Below are 25,892 nucleotides of genomic sequence, written 5' to 3' on the forward strand. Positions count from 1 at the left end.
ATGGAGAAAGATATACTGTGCTGAAACTAATCAAAAGAAAGCAGAAGTAGTTGTATTAGTTTCAGACAGAACAGACTTCAGACCAAGAAAAGTTAGATAGAGGTATTAAATAATGACAAAGGGGCCAATTCTCTAAGAAGATGTAACAATCCTAATGTGTATGCCCTTAAAAACAGAATGCCAAAATACATGAGGGAAAAGTGATAGAACTGCAAAAAGAAATAGATAAATCCATTATCATAGTTGGAGATTTTAACATAACTATCAGAAATGGACAGATCTAGTACGAAGAAAATTAATAAGAATATAATTGAACTGAACAATGTCATCAATTACCTGGATATAATGGACATCTCATAGGCTATTTGACCTAACAAATGTAGAATACTCATTCTTTTGGGGGTGTCTGGGTGGCTTATCAGCTAAAAGTCTGACTCTTGATTTCAGCTGAGGTCATGATCTCAGGGCTGTGCACTAGGTTTGGAGCCTGTTTAAGATTCTCCCTCTCCCTCTGCTCTTCCCACTCCCCCTCTCTTTCTAAAAAAAAGGGAGGGAGGGAGGGAGGGAGGGAGGGAGGGAGAGAGAGAGAGAGAGAGAGAGAGAGACATACTTTGAAGCTCATATGGGATATTTACTATAAAACACTTAGGAGTAAATCTAGATGATTTTAGGTTAGGTGTTAAGTATTTAGATAAAACATCAAAGACATAATCCATGAAATAAATGATTGACAAGTTGGATTTCATTAAAGTGAAAAACTTCTGCTATTCAAAAGTAATGTTAATAGAATGAGAATACAAGCTATTGACTAGCAAAACAAAACAACAAGAAAAACAACAAAAACATTGCAAAAGACACATTAGATAAAGAACTATTGTCCAAAATAGATAAAGAACTCTTAAAAGTAACCAGTAATAAAACTAGCAACCTCAGGGAGGTAGGATGATGATAGAGTTGGAGGGTCCTTGGCTTATGTCATCCCATGAACACACCAAGATAATAGCTGTATCTATGCAACTAACTATGAACATGCCCTGAAGACTGAGAACAGATCTTCCACAGTAATAATAGAGGGAAGGACACATCCAAAAGGGTAGGAGGGACAGAGATGTGGTCAGGAATCAAACTCCTGATGAGTCTAACAACAAACAGAAGGAGCATCATAGGAATAGAGAAGTGAGATCAGACCACCAGCACTGGGGACCTCCATTAGAAAGACGAGTCCCCATAGTATCTGGCTTTCAAAACCAGGGGGGCTTAACTCTGAGAATCTTAAAAATCAATGAGCTCAATTCTAGGAGAGCTGGGGGACCACAGGAAACTGAATCCCCCACCCTTAAAGAGCCAGCATAATAAATAATGGCCTGAGGCACAACACAGAAGTAGCAGTTTGAAAAGTGCCTGGGGTATACATAAGGGAGGCTTATTGACTAATCTTAGAACATATGCTGGAGGGCCAGGGGCCTTCAGGAGATTTCTCTGGGAGCTAGAGAGCTAATGGGCACTATTTCTTTTCACCTCTCACAATCTAGATAGCTGGAGACTTGTGGGAACCAGTACTAATACTCTTTATTTAACTTGCTAGCACTACATGTCTCAACCATGCATTCCCCTGAAGACCCACCACATCCGACCCCCCATCTCAGCAGGAGTCCCTCCACATCAGCTCCTGTCCCCCCACATCCTATAGACAAACGTAGCCAGGATCCATGCCACTCAAATGTAACTCCTGCCTTGGGGAATGGGAGAAGGTAACTCCACATACCAGCATGCTCACAGTTCTAGCACCTTGAACTCTTGGTGGTTATGCAGGGAACAAGTACTGCCTATTTGTGCACTCACAGCTGTGGGAAAGAGGCTAATTGTAGACAGCTAGTCCCATCAATGAGCCCATAACAGCCTCAGACATGCCTTTATATAGCATGGGAATCAAACCTTACCCAGTATACCCCAAGCAAGTAAAGTGTGTTGCAGCTGACTAAGCTAAAGGGAATTGTAGCTCACCTGCAACAGTAGGGCACAATAGTAGCCTCACAGGCTCCAGGGATACCACTGAAATACTTGGTTTTATGGAACCAAGGGAATTGCAGTACAGGGCACCACAGGACATCTACACAAAGCCACTACTTTCAAGATCAGGAGATGTAGCTAATCTACCTAATACATAGAAACAAACAAAGAGTTTGACAAAATTATGAAAGAGCGGAATATGTCCCAATAGAAAGAACGAAAGAAAACCACAGTAAAAAAGCTAAATGAAACAGAGATAAATGATAATCTGATAAATAATTCAAAGTAATGGTTATAAAGAAACTTATTGGACTTGAGAAAAGAGTAAATGAATTCATGAGAATGTCAACAAAAAGGAAATATTAAAAAAAAGAACCAGTCAGAGCTGGAGAAATTAATAACTGAAATGAGAAATACACTAGAGGTAATATTTTATTTTTTGAAGATTTTATTTTTATTTTTCATGAGAAACACACAGAAACAGAAGCATAGACAGAGGCAGAGGGAGAAGCAGGTTGCATGCAGGGAGCCCAATGTGGGACTTGATCCCAGGACTGAAGGATCATACCCTGAACTGAAGGCAGATGCTAAACCGCTTATCCATCCAGGCATCCCTACATTGGAGGTAATCTACAGCAGAGTAAAGGACTCAGAAACATGGATCAGCAGTCTGGAAGACACAGTAATGAAAAGCAACAAGCTGGAAAACAACAACAACAAAAACAACAAAGAATAAAAAGTGAGAATTAAAGAAAATCAGCAACTTGAATAAATGTAATAATATTCACATTATAGGGATCCCAGAAGAATAGATAGAAAGGAATAGAAGCCAGGATTTCTTTGTGGTTCAGTGGTTTTGCATCTCCTTTGACATGATCCTGGCTGGGGTCCAGGGATCGAGCCCCACACTGGGCTCCCTGGAGGGAGTCTGCTTCTGTCTCTGCCTCTCTCTTTGTGTCTTTCATGGGTGGATAAATAAAATCTCAAAAAAAAAGAAAGGAAGAGAAACCTTATTTTAAAAAATAATAACTGAAAAATTCTCTAATCAAGAGAAAAAAAAACATATATAAGTACCTGAGGCACAGAGAACCCCTAACAAGATGAACCCAAGGAGATCCTCACCAAAACACCTAGTAAGTAAAATGGCAAAATATAATGATAAAAAGAAAATTTTAAACAGTAATAGAAAATAAAATAATTAAATACAAGGAAAACTCCATAAGGATATGAGCTAGTTTTTCAGCACAAATTTTACAGTTCAGAAGTGAATGGTATGATATATTCAAAGTCCTGAAAGGGGAGAAGCCTCAGAATCAAGAATGCTTTACCCAGCAAAGAAATCATTCAGAATAGAGGGAGAGATAAAATTTCCTAGACAAACAAAAGTTAAGGAGTTCATCATCACTAAATCAGCCTTAAGAGAAATGTAAAAGGAAATTATTTAACAGGAAAGTAAAGGCCATAAAGAAAATTAAGAAAATTATGAAAGGAAAAAAAAAGCATATGGTAAAGGTAGTAGATTAAGTAACTTGTAAAGCCAATCAAGAGGCTAAAATGTAAGTGATAAAATCAACTATATCTACAAAAATTAGTTAAGAATACAGAAAATAGGGGGATCCCTGGGTGGATCTCTTTTTATTGCTTTTGAAGGGGGCTCCTTCTACCTCTTAGACTTGAATTCCTGTTTCCTTCCCCAGGTTAAGGAAGTTCTTAGCTATGATTTGCTAAACTATACTTTCTGTCTCTCTTTTACTTTCTTCTTCCTCTGAGACCCCAATAATTCTAATATTGCTTTGCTTTAGGGTATCACTGATTTCTCAAAGCCTCCCCTCATGGTCCATTAGTTATTTTTCTCTCTTTTCCTCACCTTCCTTCCTTTACATCACCTTGTCTTCTATGTCACTGACTCTGTTCTGACTCATTTACCCTAGTTGTTAGAGCAACTATTTTAGACTATATCTCATGTGAAGCATTTTTAATGTTAGCCTGATTAGATTTTATCTCTGCACTAAGATATTGTGTAGAGTCTCTTATTCTTTTTCAAGCCCCACTTGTAACTTTATAATCATTATCCTGAATTCCAGCTCTTTTTACTTATATCCATATCTATTGTATCTGTGGCAGAGAGTATTACCTCTGGTTCTTTCTTTTGTTGTGAGTTCCTCCTTCTAGTCATTTTGCCCAGAGAAGAGTTGATGAATGAGAGAACAAAATCAAAAGTATCAACCATGGCCCAAGTGAAATACACACTAGATAAATCTGAAGTGGTCAGAAACCAAAAGCAAAAAGAAAAAGAAAAAAAAAAAGGCATGAGGAAGAGAGAATATATTCTCCCAGGTGAACAAAACAGAATGGTCTACTTGGTCCTGGGAGTATTTTGGTCTGTTTGTTAGAAAATACTAAATCCCAAAATTGTAACAGAAGCAAAACTTATATATATATATACAAAAATAAAATTGAGTACAGTGAATGGAAGCCACAAATGAAGAATATATCTATAAATATAAATGTACAAATGAAAGTTAAATAAACAACTTAAAAACAAAGAGTTGATAAAATAAGTGACTATTTGAAAATGAAAAAATAGAGTTGATAAAATAAGAAACTAAATGAAAACAAAAAGAGGTAAAAAATGAAGAAATGTAAACAGAAAGATAAAAGAATCATGAGAAAAAGCTCAAATTCTCTACACTATTTTCCCCTAGCGCTGGAATTTTGCAGTTTTGTGTGCTCTGTAAACTTGGTATTCACCTGTTTTTCCAATTGGTCTTCTGGAGGAGGTACCTGCCGCAGTTATTCTTAGGTGTCTTTGCCTGCGTGGAGTTGCACCTCCTGTGCCCAGTGGGCCAGACTCACTGTAAGCTGCTTCTGATTGCTCTATGTGTCTTTTTTTTCCCCCTGTAGCCTTTCTGCACTGCTTTAGAGGATGAAAATAAAAATGGCCACACCCTCATCTCCATCCCTGGAGCTGAAAGATCACAGCCCCCTTTCTTCAGTAAACCCACAGGGAAAAGTAGTCTTCATTTTTGTATGCACTATACTCTGCCAACTCCTGTTGTGTGTGCCCAAACTGATCCTCGAGGGAGAAGGTGGAGAGTCATCACATTTCGGCTTTTTTTAGGGCCCCCTGCACAGAGAATGGTCTCCTGGTTGTGCTCTAGTTTGTGGTTTATGAGAAACTGAGCTGAAAGCCCCTCCTGGGCTCTCTGACCGTAGACGGTTTCCTCACACCAATGCTTGAGAACTCTGCTGGCTAAGACACTCTTGTTCTTTTTGTGACCCTAGGGATCCTGAGACCACACTGTCCCACCTAGGATTCTGTCCCATTTTGACACCTGAGCACCTTTCTGGCAGGGACATCACTCACCAGAGCAGAATTCTAAAAGTCGTGGTTTTGCACTCTGGGGCTATATCATTTTCCAGTAGTTGGTTTATAGAGGCTCCCTTCCCACTGCAGTTTATCTTCTGATATATCCCCTGAGATTTACTTCCCTACACTTCTTATCTTGCAAAAAATGGTCGTTTTTCTATTTGTAGAATTCAAGTAATTATTTTCTTACATCTCAAGTTGATTTCATAGGTGATCACAATAATTTGACAGTTATCCAGCTTAATTCAAGGGACTAGATGAAAGAGGTCCCCTACTCTTTTACCATTTTGCCTTCCTCTGAAACTGGACAACTTTCTTACATGATACCAAAAATAGACTAAAAATGTGTGACTGTAACCATAAAATTCCTAGAAGTGAGCACAGGCAGTAATTTCTTTGACATCAGCTATAGAAATATTGTTCTAAATATGTCTCCTGAGGCAAAGGAAACAGAAGTAAAGCTAAACTATTGGGCAACACCAAATAACAAAGTTTCTGCACAGTGAGAGAAACTATCAAGAAAACAAAATGACAACCTACCGAACTGAAGATATATACAAATGGTACATCTAATAAAGGATCATTATCTAAAAACCTATACAACACCAACCGACCCACAATAATCCAGTTACAAAATGAGTAGAATACATGAACAGACCTTTCTCCAAAGAAGATGTACATATGGCCACCAGACACATGAAAAAGTGCTCCACTACACTAATCATCAAGGAAATGCAAATCAAAACCGTTATGAGATCTAACTCACACCTATCAGAATGACTAAAAAAATGCAATGATAGAGAAGGTTGATGGAGGATTTGGGCAGGGGATGGGCAAGACGAATGATGAGTATTAAAGAGGGCACTTGTGATGAGCAGTAGGTATTAAATGTAAGTGATGAATCACTGCATTCTACAGAAACCAATATTGCACTGTATGTTAACTAAAACTTCTTTAAAAAGATTTATTTATTTATTCATGACAGAGAGAGAGAAAGAGAGAGAGAGACAGAGACAGAGACAAAGACATAGGCAGAGGAAGAATCAGGATCTTTGCTGGGAGCCTGATGCAGGACTCAATCCCAGACCCCAGAATCACAACCTGAGCCGATGGCAGCTGCTCAACTGCTGAGCCACCCAGGCATCGCAACTAACTAAAACTTAAATTAAAAAATGCAAAGAACAACAAATGTTAGTGAGGATGTGGACAGAAAAGAGCCCTTGTGTACTGTTAATTGGAAGTCAAACTGGTGCAGTCACTGGAAAACAATATGGAAATTAGACAAAAAATAAAATATAACTACCACATTATCCAATAATTCCATTACTGAATATTTACTGAAAGAATATAAAACTCTAAGTTGAGAAGGTGTATGGACCCCTATGGTTATAGCAGTATTATTTACAATAGGCAAAATATGGAAGCAGCCCATGTCCATTGACTGATAAATGGATAAAGAAGAGGTGGTATATATTTACAATGGAATATTATTCAGCCATTAAGGAGAAAGATCTTGCCATTTGCAACAACATATATGGATCTGGAGAGTATAATGCTGAGTGAGGTAAGTCACTCAGAGAAAGACAAATATCATATGATTTCATTCATATGTAGAATTTAAGAATCAAAAGAAATAATGAAGAAAATAGATAAAACAACAGACTTAACTATAGAGAATAAACTGATGATTACTAGAGGGGAATTGGGTGGGTTGGGTGGGTGAAGTAAGTGAAAAGGAATAAGAGTATGCTTTTCACAATGAGCACGGAGTAATCTATATAGTTATTGAATCCCTATATTGTACATCTGAAATGAAAAAAACACCTTACATTAACTGTAATGTACTTAAAAATATTAAAATATATTCCCTTTTACAATTGCACTGGAAAGACAATAGTACCTAGGTGTAAATTTACCCAAGGAGATGAAACATCTAAACTCTGAAAGTTATAAGATATTAATGATAAAAATTGAAGATGAAACAAACAATTAGAAAGATACACAATGCTCATGGATTTGAAAATTAATATTGGGAAAATGTTCATACTGTCTAAAACAATGTACAGATACAATGCAATTTCTATGGCATTTTTCACAGAATATCAGTTTAAAAAAAATCCTACAGTTTTTATTAAACTACAAAAGACTTAGAATATTCAAAGTAATCTTGAGAAATAAAACAAAGCTAAAGGTATCCCTTTCCCAGATTTGAAGATATACTAGAGCTGTAGTAATCAAAATAAATAATTTTTTAATTATTAAATAATTTTTAATTATTAAAAAATAATGAATAAATAAATTTATTTTTTATTGGTGTTCAATTTGCCAACATACAGAATAAACCCCAGTGTTCATCCCGTCAAGTGCCCCCCCCCAGTGCCCATCACCCATTCACCCCCACCCTCACCCGCCTCCCCTTCGACCACCTCTAGTTTGTTTCCCAGAGTTAGGAGTCTGTATGTTCTGTCTCCCTTTCTAATATTTCCCACACATTTCTTCTCCCGTCCCTTATATTCCCTTTCACTATTATTTATATTCCCCAAATGAATGAGAACATATAATGTTTGTCCTTCTCCGATTGACTTACTTCACTCAGCATAATACCCTCCAGTTCCATCCACGTTGAAGCAAATGGTGGGTATTTGTCATTTCTAATGGCTGAGTAATATTCCATTGTATACATAAACCACATCTTCTTTATCCATTCATCTTACGATGGACACCTAGGCTCCTTCCACAGTTTGGCTATTGTGGCCATTGCTGCTACAAACATTGGGGTACAGATGTCCTGGCATTTCATTGCATCTCCATCTTTGGGGTAAATCCCCAACAGTGCAATTGCTGGGTCGTAGGGCAGGTCTATTTTTAACTCTTTGAGGAACCTCCACACAGTTTTCCAGAGTGGCTGCACCAGTTCACATTCCCACCAACAATGTAAGAGGGTTCCCTTTACTCCACATCCAATCCAACATTTGTGGTTTCTTGCCTTGTTGATTTTCCCCATTCTCACTGGTGTGAGGGGGTATCTCATTGTGGTTTTGATTTGTATTTCCCTGATGGCAAGTGACGCAGAGCATTTTCTCATGTGCATGTTGGCCATGTCTACGTCTTCCTCTGTGAGATTTCTGTTCATGTCTTTTGGCCATTTGATGATTGGATTGATTGTTTCCTTGGTGTTGAGTTTAATAAGTTCTTTATAGATCTTGGAAACTAGCCCTTTATCTCATACGTCATTTGCAAATATCTTCTCCCATTCTGTAGGTTGCCTTTTAGTTTTGTTGACTGTATCCTTTGCTGTGCAAAAGCTTCTTATCTTGATGAAGTCTCAATAGTTCATTTTTGCTTTTGTTTCTTTTGCCTTCGTGGATGTGTCTTGCAAGAAGTTACTGTGGATGAGTTCAAAAAGGGTGTTGCCTGTGTTCTCCTCTAGGATTTTGATGGAATCAGGTCTCACATTTAGATCTTTCATCCATTTTGAGTTTATCTTTGTGTATGGTGAAAGAGAGTGGTCTAGTTTCATTCTTCTGCATGTGGATGTCCAATTTTCCCAGCACCATTTATTGAAGAGACTGTCTTTCTTCCAATGGATAGTCTTTCCTTCTTTATCAAATATTAGTTGACCATAGAGTTGAGGGTCCGCTTCTGGATTCTCCATTCTGTTCCATTGATCAATGTGTCTGTTTTCGTGCCAGTACCACAATGTCTTGATGACCATAGCTTTGTAGTACAACCTGAAATCTGGCATTGTGATGCCCCCAGATAAAGTGTTCATTTTTAAAATTCCCGTGGCTATTCAGGGTCTTTTCTGATTCCACACAAATCTTAAAATAATTTGTTCTAACTCTCTGAAGAAATTCCACGGTATTTTGATAGGGATTGCATTAAACGTGTAAATTGCCCTGGGTAACATTGCCATTTTCACAATATTAATTCTGCCAATCCATGAGCATAGAATCTTTTTCCATCTCTTTGTGTCGTCCTCAATTTCTTTCAGAAGTGTTCTATTGTTTTTAGGGTATAGATCCTTTACCTCTTTGGTTAGGTTTATTCCTAGGTATCTTATGCTTTTGGGTGCAATTGTAAATGGGATTGACTCCTTAATTTCTCTTTCTTCAGTCTCATTGTTAGTGTATAGAAATGCCACTGACTTCTGGGCATTGATTTTGTATCCTGCCACGCTATCAAATTGCTGTATGACTCTAGCAATCTTGGGGTGGAGACTTTTGGGTTTTCTATGTAGAGTATCATGTCATCGGCGAGGAGGGAGAGTTTGACTTCTTTGCCAATTTGAATGCCTTTAATCTCTTTTTGTTGTCTGATTGCTGAGGCTAGGACTTCCAGTACTATGTTGAATAGCAGTGGTGAGAGTGGACATCCCTGTCTTGTTCCTGATCTTAGGGGAAAGGCTCCCAGTGCTTCCCCATTGAGAATAATATTTGCTGTGGGCTTTTCATAGACGGCTTTTAAGATGATGAGGAATGTTCCCTCTATCTCTACACTCTGAAGAGTTTTGATCAGGAATGGATGCTGTATTTTGTCAAATGCTTTCTCTGCATCTAATGATAGGATCATATGGTTCCTGGTTTTTCTCTTGCTGATATGATGAATCACATTGATTGTTTTACGAGTGTTGAACCAGCCTTGTGTTCCGGGGATAAATCCTACTTTGTCATAGTGAATAATTTTCTTAATTTACTGTTGGATCCTATTGGCCAGTATCTTATTGAGAATTTTTGCATCCATGTTCATCAGGGATATTGGTCTATAATTCTCCTTTTTGGTGGGGTCTTTGTCTGGTTTTGGAATTAAGGTGATGCTGGCCTCATAGAACGAATTTGGAAGTACTCCATCTCTTTCTATCTTTCCAAACAGCTTTAGTAGAATAGGTATGGTTTCTTCTTTAAATGTTTGATAGAATTTCTCAGGGAAGCCATCTGGCCCTGGACTTTTTTAGCCTTGGGAGGTTTTTGATGACTGCTTCAATTTTCTCCCTGGTTATTGGCCTGTTCAAGTTTTCTGTTTCTTCCTATCCCAGTTTTGGTAGTTTGTGGCTTTCCAGAAATGCGTCCGTTTCTTCTAGATTGCCTAATTTATTGGTGTTCATACATAATATGGTTTTAAAATCGTTTGTATTTCCTTGGTTTTGTTAGTGATCTCTCCTTTCTCATTCATGATCTTATTAATTTGAGTCTTCTCTCTCTTCTTTTTAATAAGGCTGGCTAATGGTTTATCTATCTTATTAATTCTTTCAAAGAACCAACTCCTGGTTTTGTTGATCTGTTCCACAGTTCTTCTGGTCTCGATTTCGTTGAGTTCTGCTCGAATCTTTATTAACTCTCTTCTTCTGCTGGGTGTAGGATCTATCTGCTGTTTTTTCTCTAGCTCCTTTATGTGTAAGGTTAGCTTTTGTATTTGAGTTCTTTCCAGTTTTTGAATGGATGCTTGTATTGCGATGTATTTCCCCCTTAGGACTGCTTTTGCTGCATCCCAAAGATTTTGAATGGTTGCATCTTCATTCTCATTAGTTTCCATGAATCCTTTTAATTCTTCCTTAATTTCCTGGTTGACCCTTTCATCTTTTAGCAGGATGGTCCTTAACCTTCACGTGTTTGAGGTCCTTCCAAATTTCTTGTTGTGATTTAGTTCTAATTTCAAGGCATTATGGTCTGAGAATATGCAGGGGATGATCCCAATATTTTGGTATCGGTTCAGACCTGATTTGTGACCCAGTATTTGGTCTATTATGGAGAAAGTTCTATTTGCACTTGAGAAGAATGTATTTTCAGTTGAGTTTGGATGTAAAGTTCTGTAGATATCTGTGTGATCCATCTGGTCCAGTGTATCATTTAAAGCTCTCGTTTCTTTGGAGATGTTGTGCTTAGAAGATCTATCGAGGGTAGAAAGAGCTAGATTGAAGTCACCAAGTATAAGTGTATTATTATCTAAGTATTTCTTCACTTTGGTTATTAATTGATTTATATATTTGGCAGCTCCCACATTTGGGGCATATATATTGAGGATTGTTAAGTCCTCTTGTTGGATAGATCATTTAAGTATGATATAGTGTCCCTCTTCATCTCTCACTACAGTCTTTGGGGTAAATTTTAGTTTATCTGATATGAGGATGGCTACCCCTGCTTTCTTTTGAGGACCATTTGAATGGTAAATTGTTCTCCAACCTTTATTTTCAAGCTGCTATGTGTCCTTCTGTCTAAAATGAGTCTCTTGTAGACAGCAAATAGATGGGTCCTGCTTTTTTTATCCAGTCTGAAACCCTGCGCCTTTTGATGGGGTCATTAAGCCCGTTCACGTTCAGAGTTACTATTGAGAGATATGAGTTTAGTGTCACCATGATATTTATTCAGTCCTTGTTTTTGTGATTGTTCCACTGAACTTCTTCTTAAAGGGGAATTTTAAGAGTCCCCCTTAAAATTTCGTGCAGAGCTGGTTTGGAGGTCACATATTCTTTCAGTTCCTGCCTGTCTTGGAAGCTCTTTATCTCTCCTTCCATTTTGAATGAGAGCCTTGCTGGATAAAGTATTCTTGGTTGCATGTTCTTCTCATTTAGGACCCTGAATATATCCTGCCAGCCCTTTCTGGCCTGCCAGGTCTCTGTGGAGAGTTCTGCTGTTACCCTAATACTCCTCCCCATAAAAGTCAGGGATTTCTTGTCTCTTGCTGCTTTAAGGATCTTCTCTTTATTTTTGGAATTTGCTAGTTTCACTATTAAATGTGGAGGTGTTGAACGGTTTTTATTGATTTTTGGGGGGATCTCTCTGTTTTCTGGATCTGAATGCCTGTTTCTCTTCCCAGATTAGCAAAGTTTTCAGCTATGATTTGTTCAAATACATATTCTGGCCCTCTGTCCCTTCGGCGTTCTTGGGAACCCCAATTAATCGTAGGTTTTTCTTCCTCAGGCTGTCGTTTATTTCCCTTAATCTGTCTTCGTGGTCTTTGAATTGTTTGTCTCTTTTTTCCTCAGTTTCCCTCTTTGCCATCAACTTGTCTTCTCTGTCACTCACTGGTTCTTCCACCTCGTTAACCCTCATCTTTAGGACTTCTAGTTTGGATTGCATCTCATTCAATTGATTTTTAATTTCTGCCTGATTAGCTCTAAATTCTGCAGTCATGAAGTCTCTTGAGTCCTTTATGCTTTTTTCTAGAGCCACCAGTAGCTGTATAATAGTGCTTCTGAATTGGCTTTCTGACATTGAATTGTAATCCAGATTTTGGAACTCTTTAGGAGAGAGGACTGTTTCTGGTTCTTTCTTGAGGTGAGGTTTTCCTTCTAGTCATTTTGCTCAAAGCAGAGTGGCCATAGGCAAGTTGTATTGTGAAAAGGAGAAAAAGAGAGGACAGGAAAAGGAAAGAAAAGAGAAAAAGAAAAAAGAAAAAAGGAAGAAAACAAGAAAAAAAGAGAAGAAAAAAGATAGAAAGGAAAAAAAGGGTGGCGGAAGGAAACAAATCAAAAAGCAAAAAAACAAAAAATAAAAAACACGGGGGAGTATCTTCTGATTCTGTATCCTTTAAGTCCCTTGCCTTCCCCTGGAACTTGTCCGTCTAGCTGGTGTTCTGGAGGAGGGGTCTGTTGTGCTGATTTTCAGGTGTTAGCACTTGGGAGAGCTGCTCTGCCCCCTGCTTGGTGCAGGGCACAGTGGGGGTTGTTTACCCCGTGAGGCCCCAGGAGGAACAACCCCAGTGGCGGCAGCCAGCTCTGGAGTCCTGGATTCAGCTCCCGCAGTAACTACAGAGGTCTCTGTCTCCAGGGCCTGGAGGCTCTGGGGGCAGGGCCGCTGATCTGCTCAGCTCAGGGCAGGAGCGTCCTTGGGGTCCTGTGCCTTCCTGGCCTCTGCCTGTCTCGGGGGGAGGTCGGATCCTGGGCTCTGTCCCGGCGCCCTGGGCTCCCTGGCCTGCGCTGTTGGAATCGCCGGGCAACCCTCTCCGAGGAGCCTCCGCCCGAGCCCCTCTGAGGTGCTCCGGGGTCCAGCCGTGAGCGCTGCAGCTCTTCAGGGAGCTTGGTGCACTCTCCCCGGGAGCGCAGTTGCTCTGTTAGTGTCCCAGGGAGCCTCAGGGCATCCCCGCCCTCCTCGGGTCCTGCTCTAACTCCTTGTGAGCGCCCTTCCCTCCGGGAAGATTGGTGAAGCTCCTGCTTCTCCGGGAGGGAACTCTCCTGTCCTGGGGTCACTCGCCCTGGCCTTAGCCTGGCTCCTCGCGGGGCCCCTCCCCCTTGGATGCCTTTTGCTTCTTTATTTCTTTTTCCCCCGTCTTCCTACCTTGATAGAAGCGTGAACTCTTCTCACTGTAGCATTCCAGCTGTTCTCTCTTTAAATCTCAGGCCGAATTCATAGATTTTCAGGATAATTTGAAGGTTATGTAGGTAATTAGGTGGGGACAGGTGATTTGGAGACCCTACTCTTCCACCATCTTGCCCCTCCCTTTCCCCCCAAAATAAATTTATTATAAAAAAAATTATGGTACTGCCACAAAAAATAGACACAATGGAAGAGGATACAGATCCTTGAAATAGGTCCACACTTATATGGTCAATTAATCTATGATGGAGACGAGAATATACAATGTGCGAAAGACAATCTTTTCAATAAATGGTATTGGGAAAATTGCACAGCTACATGCAAAAGAATGAAACTGGACTCTTTTTTTACAACATGCACAGAAATAAACTCAAAATGGATTAAAGCTTGACTGTGAAACCCAAAATCATAAAATTCCCAAAAGAAAGCCTAGGCTATAATCTCTTGGGCATTAGTCTTACCAGTATAGTTATGGATATGTCTCATTGGAAAGAGAAACAAAACCAAACAAAGGAAAACATAGTCAACATCACGAATCATCAGGGAAGTACAAATCAAAACCATAGTGATTTATTACCTCACCCTATCAGAAAGGCTAGAATCAAAAACAAAAGAAATAATAATTGTTGGTGAGAATATGTAGAAAAAGGAAACATTGTGCACTGTTGATGGGAATGTAAATTGAGGCAGTCACTGTAGCAAACCGTATAGAAGTTCCTCAAAAAGTTAAAAAGAGAAACACCATATAATCCAGTAATTCCATCACTGGGTATTTACCCAAAGAAAATGAAAATGCTAGTTTAAAAAGATATATGCACCTCTAAATGTACTGCAGCATTATTTACTATACTCAAGATGTGGAAGACACCCAAGCATCCATTGATAGATGAATGGATAAAGATGTGATATATAATGGAGTAATGCTGAGCCATAAAAAAAGAATGAGTTCTTGCCATTTGTGACAGAATGGATGAACTTATAGAGTAGTATGTTAAGTGAAGTTTGTCAGAGAAATACAAATATCATGTGATTTCACTATGTGGAATCTTAAAAAAAAAAAAAACAAAACATCAACAGCAAAATATACTCTTAAATACACAGAACAAACTGGTGGTTACCAGAGGGGAGCTGTGTAGAGGAATGGGGGAAATAGATAAAAAAAAATTAAGAAGTACAGACTTCTTGTCATAAAATAAATAAGTAATGAAGATTAAAAGTACAATATAGGAAAAAAAAGTACAATATAGGGAATATATTCAATAATGCTATAATACTGTAATAGGTGACAGATGGTTTCTACACTTATCATGGTGAGTATTGAGTAATATATAGAACTGTTGAATCAATATTTTGTAAACCTGAAATGAATATAATGTTTTATGTTAATTTTACTTCAATAAAAATAACTGAAAAAGAAAATTAACAATTTAATTAAAAATCTGTTCAAAGATTTTGATACCTCACCAAAGATGTACAGATGACAAACAAGTAATGAAAAGATGTTCCATATCATATGTCATCAGGAAGCCACATACTAAGATCGCTAATAGATGTGATCTTACTCCACATCTATTAGAATGTAAATATCGAGAACACCGACAACACCAAATTTTGGTGAGGGTGTTGAACTACAGGAAGTTTCATTTGTTCCTGATGGAAATACAAAATGGTACAGCCACTTTACAAGGCTGTTTGGCATCTTTTTACCAAACTAAAAGGTCTTCTACTATATGATCCATCAAACAGGTACCTGGTTCTCACTCAAAGGAGATAGAATCTTATGTCCACAAAATACCTGTACATGAATGTTTATAACAGCTTCATTCATAATTGCCAAAAATTGGAACCAATTAAGTTGCTCTTCAGTAGGTGAATGGAGAAAAAACTGTTTAATACAAGCAATGGGATATTATTCAGCACTGGAAAGAAATAAGCTATCAAGCCATGATAACATATGTAGAAAATATAAATGCATATTAGTAGATGAAAAAAGGCAATCTTGACGGGATGAGCACTGGGTGTTACGCTATATGTTGGCAAATCAAACTCCAATAAAAATATACTAAAAAAAAAGGAAAAAGAAAAAAGGCAATCTGAAAAAACTACATACTATATGATTCTGGAAAAGACAAAAATATGGAGACAGTAAAAAACGCTAATGATTTCTAGGGGCTATGAGGGAGGGCAGGATAAATAGAGCACAGATGATTTTAACAAAGTAAAACTACTCTGATACTATAATGGTGGATATAAGTCATTATGCATTTGTCTAAATCCATATAGTGTACAACCCTGAGAGTGAACCCTATGGTAACTGTGTACTTTGAGTAATTACCATGTGTATTTTGGGTAATTGCCATGTGTCAATATATGTTCACCAACTGTAATGAATGTATTTTTTCTTGGTTGATATTGATAATGGCAGGGTCTTTGCATATGAGGGGATAGGGGAAATATGAGGAATTTCTGTGCATCCTGCTCAATATTGCTATGAAACTAAAATTGCTCTGAAATCTAAAGTCTATGGAAAATTGCTTACCTGTAGTTTTTCAGCAATGAAATATAAGAGTCTAATATGAAACAGGACTGAACTTAGAGTCTACTCTCAGTGAACAAATTAACTTTGTTACTTTGAGTGTATTCAAGGGACTAATTTGAAAGTTGCAAGTATTCTACTTGCTGATGAAGAAAACTTAAAAATTGTCATTTTTCCGTTTGAAACATATATAGAATGCCATGATTGTAGGCATTTTTCCAGAAAATACAGGCCTACACAGAAGACAGTGTATTCTTCATTTCTACCTGCTTTGATTTGGCATTCGGTCTTATTCTGAGCTCTCATTTCACAGATAAGTATCTTTTTAGAACATATCCAATAGAATAAATAAAGGAGACTATTCACTGGGGTATATTTTTTTTGCATTTATTAATTATTGCTTAAATTATCTCTGTGATACAGAACAAATAGTGGTTTTCCAGGATTAATGCACAAGTCATTTCAAATAAAATACATCATTAAAATGCAAGTTCATTTTCTGCAGAGGTCTGGAGAGTACTTTAAATAAATCTTTTTTTTTTTTTTCCGAAGATTTGCTTGAGGATTTAATTGTGTCAATTTACTTAAAGTTAATATGGTTTAAATACTGGGACTTTTATCTTTGTACAAGAAGTAGTAAGAGAAACTGGATTTGTCACCATTGCATGTGTCCAAAAAACAAGAGGAAAAAAAGCAAAATCCCAAAACTACATGAAAAATAATGTTGTATAAGACAATGGATTTTAGAGCAAAAAAAAGGTAGTGATCTATAAGACATGAAAAAAAAAACAAAATGAAGGTAAGTCCCACATTTGCTTTATCTTACTGTCTTGAAGTCTGAGTTCAGAAGAGAGAGATAAGACTCTGGAGACATAGGGGAATAGAATTTGTGGGTCCCAATAATACAGAATGAAGAGGCTCTTAGAGAAAGAACTTTAAAAATCCATGTATTATCATTCTTGAACATTGAGCAGAGCACTGACTGGTCAATGTTTGTAAGTAAATTACTTGAGTGCAGGGAAAGAACCAACTGATAATAAAGGGAAAACTTTTCAGCAATTACACAGGGCTGGGAATAGTGCCAGTTTTAATTCATAGAGAATAAATGCCTCATAACTTATGGGGTATTGGGTAGAAACTTCAGAAGGATTTCATCTCAGTATTGGTAATAACTAAATTAGACTAAATGAGCCTGGCTGACTAATCTCAAAAGCAAGACTCAGAGGAATAAAACTGTAATTTAAATGCACCCTATAATAAAGTACAGGGATATTTATAGGAATACAAAAATATACAACACCTAACACAGTAAAATTCATAATGCTTGGTATCCAATCAATCTTTATTAGACATGAGAAGTAAGAATATATGACCTATCATGAGAAAAATCAAGCAATCAAAACCAACCCAGAACTGATGCAGATGTAGTTATTAGCAGACAAGGACTCCAGAATATTTATTTAAGTGTATTACAAATGTTAAGGAAGTTAAAGGAGATACAGAAAATATATTTAAATGCCTAAATCAAATTTATAGAGGTGAAAAACACAATGTCTGATATTTAAAAAAATACAAGCACTGGAATTAATGGAGTATTAGACATTGAAAAAGAAAACATTAATAAACCTGAACACGAAGCAACAGACATTATCTAAAATGAAAAAGAGAGAAAGTAAGACTCAAAAATTAAATGAAAAAGTGATCTGAGTCCTAAGGATTACAAAGGAGAAGACAGGGAGGGGTAGATAGAAAAAATATTTGAAGAGATAACGGCTGAAAATATCCAATTTACTAAAACTATTAACCCACCATCTAAGGAATTCAACAAATCCAAAGAACAAGTAACATGAAGAAAATCACACCTAGACACAACATAATTAAGTGTCTCAAAACCAATTAGTAAGAGAGAAAAATAAAGCGGCCAAGAGAAAAAAAGTTACACTTTACATATTATAGGTGTACAAAGTTGAAGATGAGTGCTCTCACCTCTATTCAACATTGTGCTGAAGGATACACTCAGTGCAATAAGGGAAGATGTAATGAAACGCCGGGATACCTGCACCCCAATGTTTATAGCAGCAATGGCCACAATAGCCAAACTGTGGAAGGAGCCTCGGTGTCCATCGAAAGATGAATGGATAAAGATGTGATTTATGTATACAATGGAATATTACTCAGCCTTTAGAAACGACAAATACCCACCATTTGCTTCAACGTGGATGGAGCTGGAGGGTATTATGCTGAGTGAAATAAGTCAATCGGAGAAGGACAAATATTATATGTTCTCACTCATTTGGGGAATATAATAGTGAAAGGGAATAGAAGGGAAGGGAGAAGAAATGGGTAGGAAATATCAGAAAGGGAGACAGAACATATAGACTCCTAACTCTGGGAAACGAACTAGGGGTGGTGGAAGGGGAGTAGGGCAGGGAGTGGGGGTGAATGGGTGACAGGCACTGAGGGGGGCACTTGACAGGATGAGCAGCTTGGTGTTATTCTGTATGTTGGCAAATTGAACACCAATAAAAAATAAATTTATTATTAAAAAAAAGGAAATAAAAGGCACCTAGATTGGAAAAAAATCTGCCTTTATTTGCAAAATATCTGATGGAATCTGCAAAAGAGATATTAGAACTAATCATTTTAAGAATAAAAGATAAAAATGCAAAAAAAAATCATTAATCTTTACCAGCAGCAAGCAATCAGAATTTGAAAAAAAAATAACATTTACAGTAGCATCCCAAGATATAAAATTCATAGGGATAAATATGACATAAAACCTGCAAAAACTGTGCACTGAAATTTTCAAATCACTGCGGAGAGAAATTAAAGGTCAAAATAGAGCAATATGCTATTTTCTTTGATCAAATGATTCAATATGGTTTGCATGTCATTTCTCCAAACTGATTTATAAATTCAATATAATCCCTATCAAAGCTCCATTAAGGATTTTAAAGAAATTGAGAAGTTAAATATAAAATTTGTATGGAAATGTAAAGGACCTAGAATTCTTAAAAAAAATTCTGAAAAAGAAGAACACAATTGGAAGGTTAACATTACCTGATTATAGGGCAGCCTGGGTGGCTCAGAGGTTTAAGCGCCTGCCTTCGGCCCAGGGCGTGATCGAGTCCCACGCCGGGCTCCCTGCATGGAGCCTGCTTCTCCCTCTGCCTGTGTCTCTGCCTCTCTCTCTCTCTCATGAATAAATAAATAAAATATTAAAAAACATTACCTGATTATAATAATTAATATGAACTACAGTAATTAAAACAAGATACCCAAGTAGATTGATAGAACAGAAAAAATAATCCAGAAATAGAAGCACATGTATATGTAAACTGACCTTTTTATTAAAAAATTGTAGTAAAATACACATAACATAAAACTTATCATAATCACATTTAATGTACATTTCAGTAATATTAAGTGCATTCATATTGTACAAGCATCATCATCATCCATCTCCAGAATGCTTTTCATCTTGCAAAACTGAAATTCTGTGCCCATTAAACAGTAATTCCCCAATGTCTCCTTGCCCCAATTTCTGGTAACCTCCATTTTGCATTCTATCTTTATGAATTTTACTATTCTATGTACCTCATATAATAAAATCATAAAGGAGAAGGACAAACATTATGTGTTCTCATTCATTTGGGGAATATAAAAAATAGTGAAAGGGAATAAAGGGGAAAGGAGAAAAAATGAGTGGGAAATATCAGAAAGGGAGACAGAACATGAGAGACTCCTAACTCTGGGAAACGAACTGGGGGTGTGGAAGAGGAGGAGGGAGGGGGGTGGGGGTGAATGGGTGACGGGCACTGAGGGGGGCACTTGATGGGATGAGCACTGGGTGTTATTCTTTATGTTGGCAAATTGAACACCAACAAAAAATAAATTAAAAAAAAGAATCGTATAGCATTTGTCCTTTTTTCTTTTTTTTAAGATTTTATTTATTCATGAGAGAAACAGGAAGAGAGAGAGAGAGAGTAGAGGAGAGGGGGGAGAGGAGAGAGAGAGAGAGAGAGAGAGAGAATGAGAGGCAGAGACACAGGCAGAGGGAGAAGCAGGCTCCATGCAGGAAGCCCGACATGGGACTCGATCCCGAGTCTCCAGGATCATGCCCTGGGCTGAAGGCAGCACTAACCGCTGAGCAACCAGGGTTGCCCTGTCCTTTTTTCAGTGGCTTATTTCACTTAGTGAAATGTCTTCAAAGTTTATCCAAACTGTAGTAAAAATCAGAATCTCTTTCCCAATTATTTTCTTAATAAAGTATTAATCATATGCATATCCTACATTTTGTTTGTTAATCTATTCCTCTGTCCATAAATACTTAGATTGTTTTCAACTCTTGGTTCTTGCGATTAATGCTGCTATGAACATGAGTTTGTAACTGTGTTTTCAAAGAACATGCCTTAAATTAGTTTAGGTACATATCCAGAAATGGAATTTCTGGATCATATGGCAATTTTTATTTTTATTTTCCTTGAAAAACTGCCATTCTGTTTTCCACAGCAGCTGCACCATTTTACATTCCCACTAACAGTGCACAAGAGTTCCATTTTCTCTGCATCCTTGCCAACACTGGTTATTTTACAATATTTTTAAGTGGTATGCATCCCAACAAGTGTGAGATGGTATCACATTGTATTTTTGAATTGTGTTTCCCTAATTGTTTGTGATATTGAGCATCTTATATGTGTATTGTCCATTTGCAAAGCTTTTAATAAATGTCTTTTGAGTCCTTTGCTCATTATTGAGTCTACTTGTTTCTTTTGGTTTTGTTGAGTTTTAGGAGTTCTCCACATATCCTGAATATTAATCCCTTATCACATATACAATTTGCAAATATTTCTCATACTCTGTGTGTTGCCTTTTTACTCTGTTGATTGTGTCCTTTGAAGCACAGAAGTTTTAGAATTGTATTGTAGTCCAATTCATGTATTTTTCCTTTTGTTGCCTGTGCTTTTCATGTCATATCCAATAAATCATTGCCAATTCCAATGTCATGATGATTTACCAGTGTATTTTTCTTTTAAGAGTTTTTTGGTTTTCACTCTTATATTTAGGTGTTTGATCTATTTTGAGTTAGTTTTTGTATGCAATGTCAAGTTATCACTTCATTCTTCTGTGTGAGTATCCAGCTTTCCCAGCACCATTTGTTGAAAAGACTGACCCTTCCCTATTGAATGTTTTAGACACTAAAACATTTGTGTCTAAAGACATTTGTGCATATACTTGAGGATTTATTTCTGATCTATCCTTCCTATTCCATTGGTCTATATATCTGTATGCCAGTACCATATTGTTTTCTAAAGTTTATTTTTATTTTTTACTGAAGTATAGTTGGCTAATAATGTTACATTTGTTTCATATGTACAACATAGTAACTCACGAACTTGATATATTTTGCTATGTCCACAACAAGTGTAGCTACCATCTGTCACCATATAACACAAAATACCATTGACTGTATTTCCTATACTGTATGCTTCATACTTGTGAATAATTCATTCCATAACTGGAACTCTGTACCTTGCACTCCCCTTCACTCATTTTGCCCATCTCGCACACCACTCCCATCTGGCAACTAGCAGTTTGTTCTCCAAATTTATGGGTCTGTGTGCTTTGTTTTGTTCTTTAGATTCTACATATAAGTGGAATCCTATGGCATTTGCTTTCTCAATCTGACCTATTTCACATAGCATAATGTCCTCTAGGTTCATCCAGGTTGTCATAAATGGCAAGATCTCACCCTTTTTATGTCTAATATTCCATTTTATACACGTGTGCATGCACACACACACACTCCATTACACAAGCACACACCACACCTTTATTTACTCATTCATTCATCAATAGATATTTAGGTTGCTTCCATATATTAGCTATTGTAAATAATGCTGTGATAAACAAAGTGGTGAATATATCTTTTTGAGGGGCAGTGGAAAGGGAGGTGGGCAGGGGGAATGGGGAGACAGGGTGACAGGCACTGAGGGGGGCACTTGATGGGATGAGCACTGGGTGTTACACTATATGTTGGCAAATCGAACTCTCAATAAAAAATATACAAAGATATATATATATGTGCAGATATATATATATATATATATATATATATATATATATATATATATCTTTTGAGTAAGTTGTTTCATTTTCTTTGGATAAATACCTAGTGGTGGAATTAGTGGATCATATGGTATTTCTATTTCTAATTATTTGAGGAACCTCCACACAGTTTGCCACAGTTGCTGTACCAATTTGCATCATTATCAAAAGTGCTTGAAGATTTCTTTTTCTCCACATCTTTGTCAACACATGTTAGTGCTTGTCTTTGTTATTCTAGCCATTTTGACTGATGTGAAGTGATATCTCACTGTGGTTTGGATTTCTCTAATGATTGGTGATGTTTCATGCCTTTTCATCTGTCCATTGGCCATCTGTATGTCTTCTTTGGAGAAATGTCAGTTCATGTCTTCTGTCAATTTTAAAATTGGATTATTTAGGGGAATTTTTGTGCTTTAGTTGTATAAATTCTTTATATATTTTGAATATTAACCTCTTATTGGATATGCCATTTGCACATATCTTCTCCCATTTGGTGGGTTGTCTTTTTGTTGTTGTTGTTGATGATGATGATGATTTCCCTCACTGTGCAGAAGCTTTTTATTTTGGAGTAGTCCTGATAGTTTAGTTTTACTTTTGTTTCCCTTGCTAGAAGAGACATATCAAGAAAAATGTTTCTATGGTTGATGTCAAAGAAACTACCACCTATATTTTCGTCTAGGAGTTTTCTGGTTTCATGTCTCACATTTAGGTCTTTAATATATTGAGTTTCTTTTTGTGTATGGTGTAATAAAGTGGTCCACTTGCATTTTTTGTATGTAGCTATGCAGTTTTCCCAGAACCATTTATTGAAGAGGCTGTCTTTTCCCATTGTATATTCTTACCTCCTTTGTCATAAAATTAATTGACCGTAAATAATGTGGGGGTTATCTCAGAAGTTTCTATTCTGTTCCATTGATTTGTGTGTCTGTTTTTGTGAAAGTACCATACTATTTAGATTATGATAGGTTCAAGATATATATTTTTATCACTGAAATATATTCCATTGTCTAGATATTCCAGTTTATTTATTAACTTGCCTAAGAGCATCATCATTGCTTCCAAGTTTTGGTCATTATGGGAAAAAGCTGTTATTCACATCCATGTACAGACTCTTGTCTATAAATACCAAGGAGTGCAATTGCTGTATTATATGCTAAAAGTATGTTTAGATTTGTATGAAGCCAAAAAGCATTCTTTCAAAGTGGCTATACCATTTTTCATTCCTACTAGCAAAAAATATATATATTTCTTGTTGATCCACATCCTTCCCAGAATTTGCAGTTGTCACTGTTCCAAATTTTGTCAATTCTAATAGGTATAGATCCCAGGACCCTGAAATCATGACCTGAGTCAAAGGAAGATGTTTAACCGACTGAGCCACCCAGGCACCCTGGAAAGAACTTACATCTTGATAATATTGACTTGTACCATCATGGAACATGGGATATCCCTCCATATATTTAATTCTTGTTTCATTTTTCTCATCAAATTTTTGTACTTTCCTTCATTTAGATGTGTATACACTTTGTCATATTTATACCTAAGTACTTAAAATTTGGGGGAGTAAATGTAAATGGTATTGTGGTTTCATTTTTTAAAAATATTTATTTATTTATTTTAGAATGAGAGTGCAGGGGGAGTTAGAGAGGGAGGCAGAGAGAATCTCCTGCAGACTCCCCACTGAGCAAGGAGCCTGATGAAGGGCTTGATCCTACAACTCTGAGATAATGACCTGAGCTGAAATCAAAAGTTAGATACTCAACTGACTGAGCTACCCAAGTGTCCAAAGGTATTGTGTTTTTAATTTCTAATCCCACTTGATCTTTGCTGTTATATAGGAAAATGACTGTTCTTTTTAGATTAATCCTGCAAACTCACTATAATCACTTGGTAGTTTCAAAATTTTTAAAATATGGTCTCTCCCTGTTTTATTTTTTAAATTTTTATATTTTTATTGTTTCCCTGTTTCATTTTTTAAAATATGTGTGTTTTTTTTTTGTTTTTTTGTTTTTGTTTTTTTTTGCAGTTGTGTCAGTGTTTCTTTTTTTTTTAAATTTGTTTTTTTATTGGTGTTCAATTTACTAATATACAGAATAACACCCAGTGCCCGTCACCCATTCACTCCCACCCCCCGCCCTCCTCCCCTTCTACCACCCCTAGTTCGTTTCCCAGAGTTAGCAGTCTTTACGTTCTGTCTCCCTTTCTGATATTTCCCACACATTTCTTCTCCCTTCCCTTATTTTCCCTTTCACTATTATTTGTATTCCCCAAATGAATGAGAACATATAATGTTTGTCCTTCTCCGACTGACTTACTTCACTCAGCATAATACCCTCCAGTTCCATCCACGTTGAAGCAAATGGTGGGTATTTGTCATTTCTAATAGCTGAGTAATATTCCATTGTATACATAAACCACATTTTCTTTATCCATTCATCTTTCGTTGGACACCGAGGCTCCTTCCACAGTTTGGCTATCGTGGCCATTGCTGCTATAAACATCGGGGTGCAGGTGTCCCGGCGTTTCATTGCATTTGTATCTTTGGGGTAAATCCCCAACAGTGCAATTGCTGGGTCGTAGGGCAGGTCTATTTTTAACTCTTTGAGGAACCTCCACACAGTTTTCCAGAGTGGCTGCACCAGTTCACATTCCCACCAACAGTGTAAGAGGGTTCCCTTTTCTCCGCATCCTCTCCAACATTTGTTGTTTCCTGCCTTGTTAATTTTCCCCATTCTCACTGGTGTGAGGTGGTATCTCATTGTAGTTTTCATTTGTATTTCCCTGATGGCAAGTGATGCAGAGCATTTTCTCATATGCATGTTGGCCATGTCTATGTCTTCCTCTGTGAGATTTCTGTTCATGTCTTTTGCCCATTTCATGATTGGATTGTTTGTTTCTTTGGTGTTGAGTTTAATAAGTTCTTTATAGATCTTGGAAACTAGCCCTTTATCTGATATGTCATTTGCAAATATCTTCTCCCATTCTGTAGGTTGTCTTTGAGTTTTGTTGACTGTATCCTTTGCTGTGCAAAAGCTTCTTATCTTGATGAAGTCCCAATAGTTCATTTTTGCTTTTGTTTCTTTTGCCTTCGTGGATGTATCTTGCAAGAAGTTACTGTGGCCGAGTTCAAAAAGGGTGTTGCCTGTGTTCTTCTCTAGGATTTTGATGGAATCTTGTCTCACATTTAGATCTTTCATCCATTTTGAGTTTATCTTTGTGTAGGGTGAAAGAGAGTGGTCTAGTTTCATTCTTCTGCATGCAGATGTCCAATTTTCCCAGCACCATTTATTGAAGAGACTGTCTTTCTTCCAATGGATAGTCTTTCCTCCTTTATTGAATATTAGTTGCCCATAAAGTTCAGAGTCCACTTCTGGATTCTCTATTCTGTTCCACTGATCTATGTGTCTGTTTTTGTGCCAGTACCACACTGTCTTGATGACCACAGCTTTGTAGTACAACCTGAAATCTGGCATTGTGATGCCCCCAGATATGGTTTTCTTTTTTAAAATTCCCCTGGCTATTCGGGGTCTTTTCTGATTCCACACAAATCTTAAAA

This window comes from Canis lupus, chromosome X (genome assembly GCF_003254725.2).
Source record: "Canis lupus dingo isolate Sandy chromosome X, ASM325472v2, whole genome shotgun sequence".
Taxonomy (NCBI): Eukaryota; Metazoa; Chordata; class Mammalia; order Carnivora; family Canidae; genus Canis; species Canis lupus.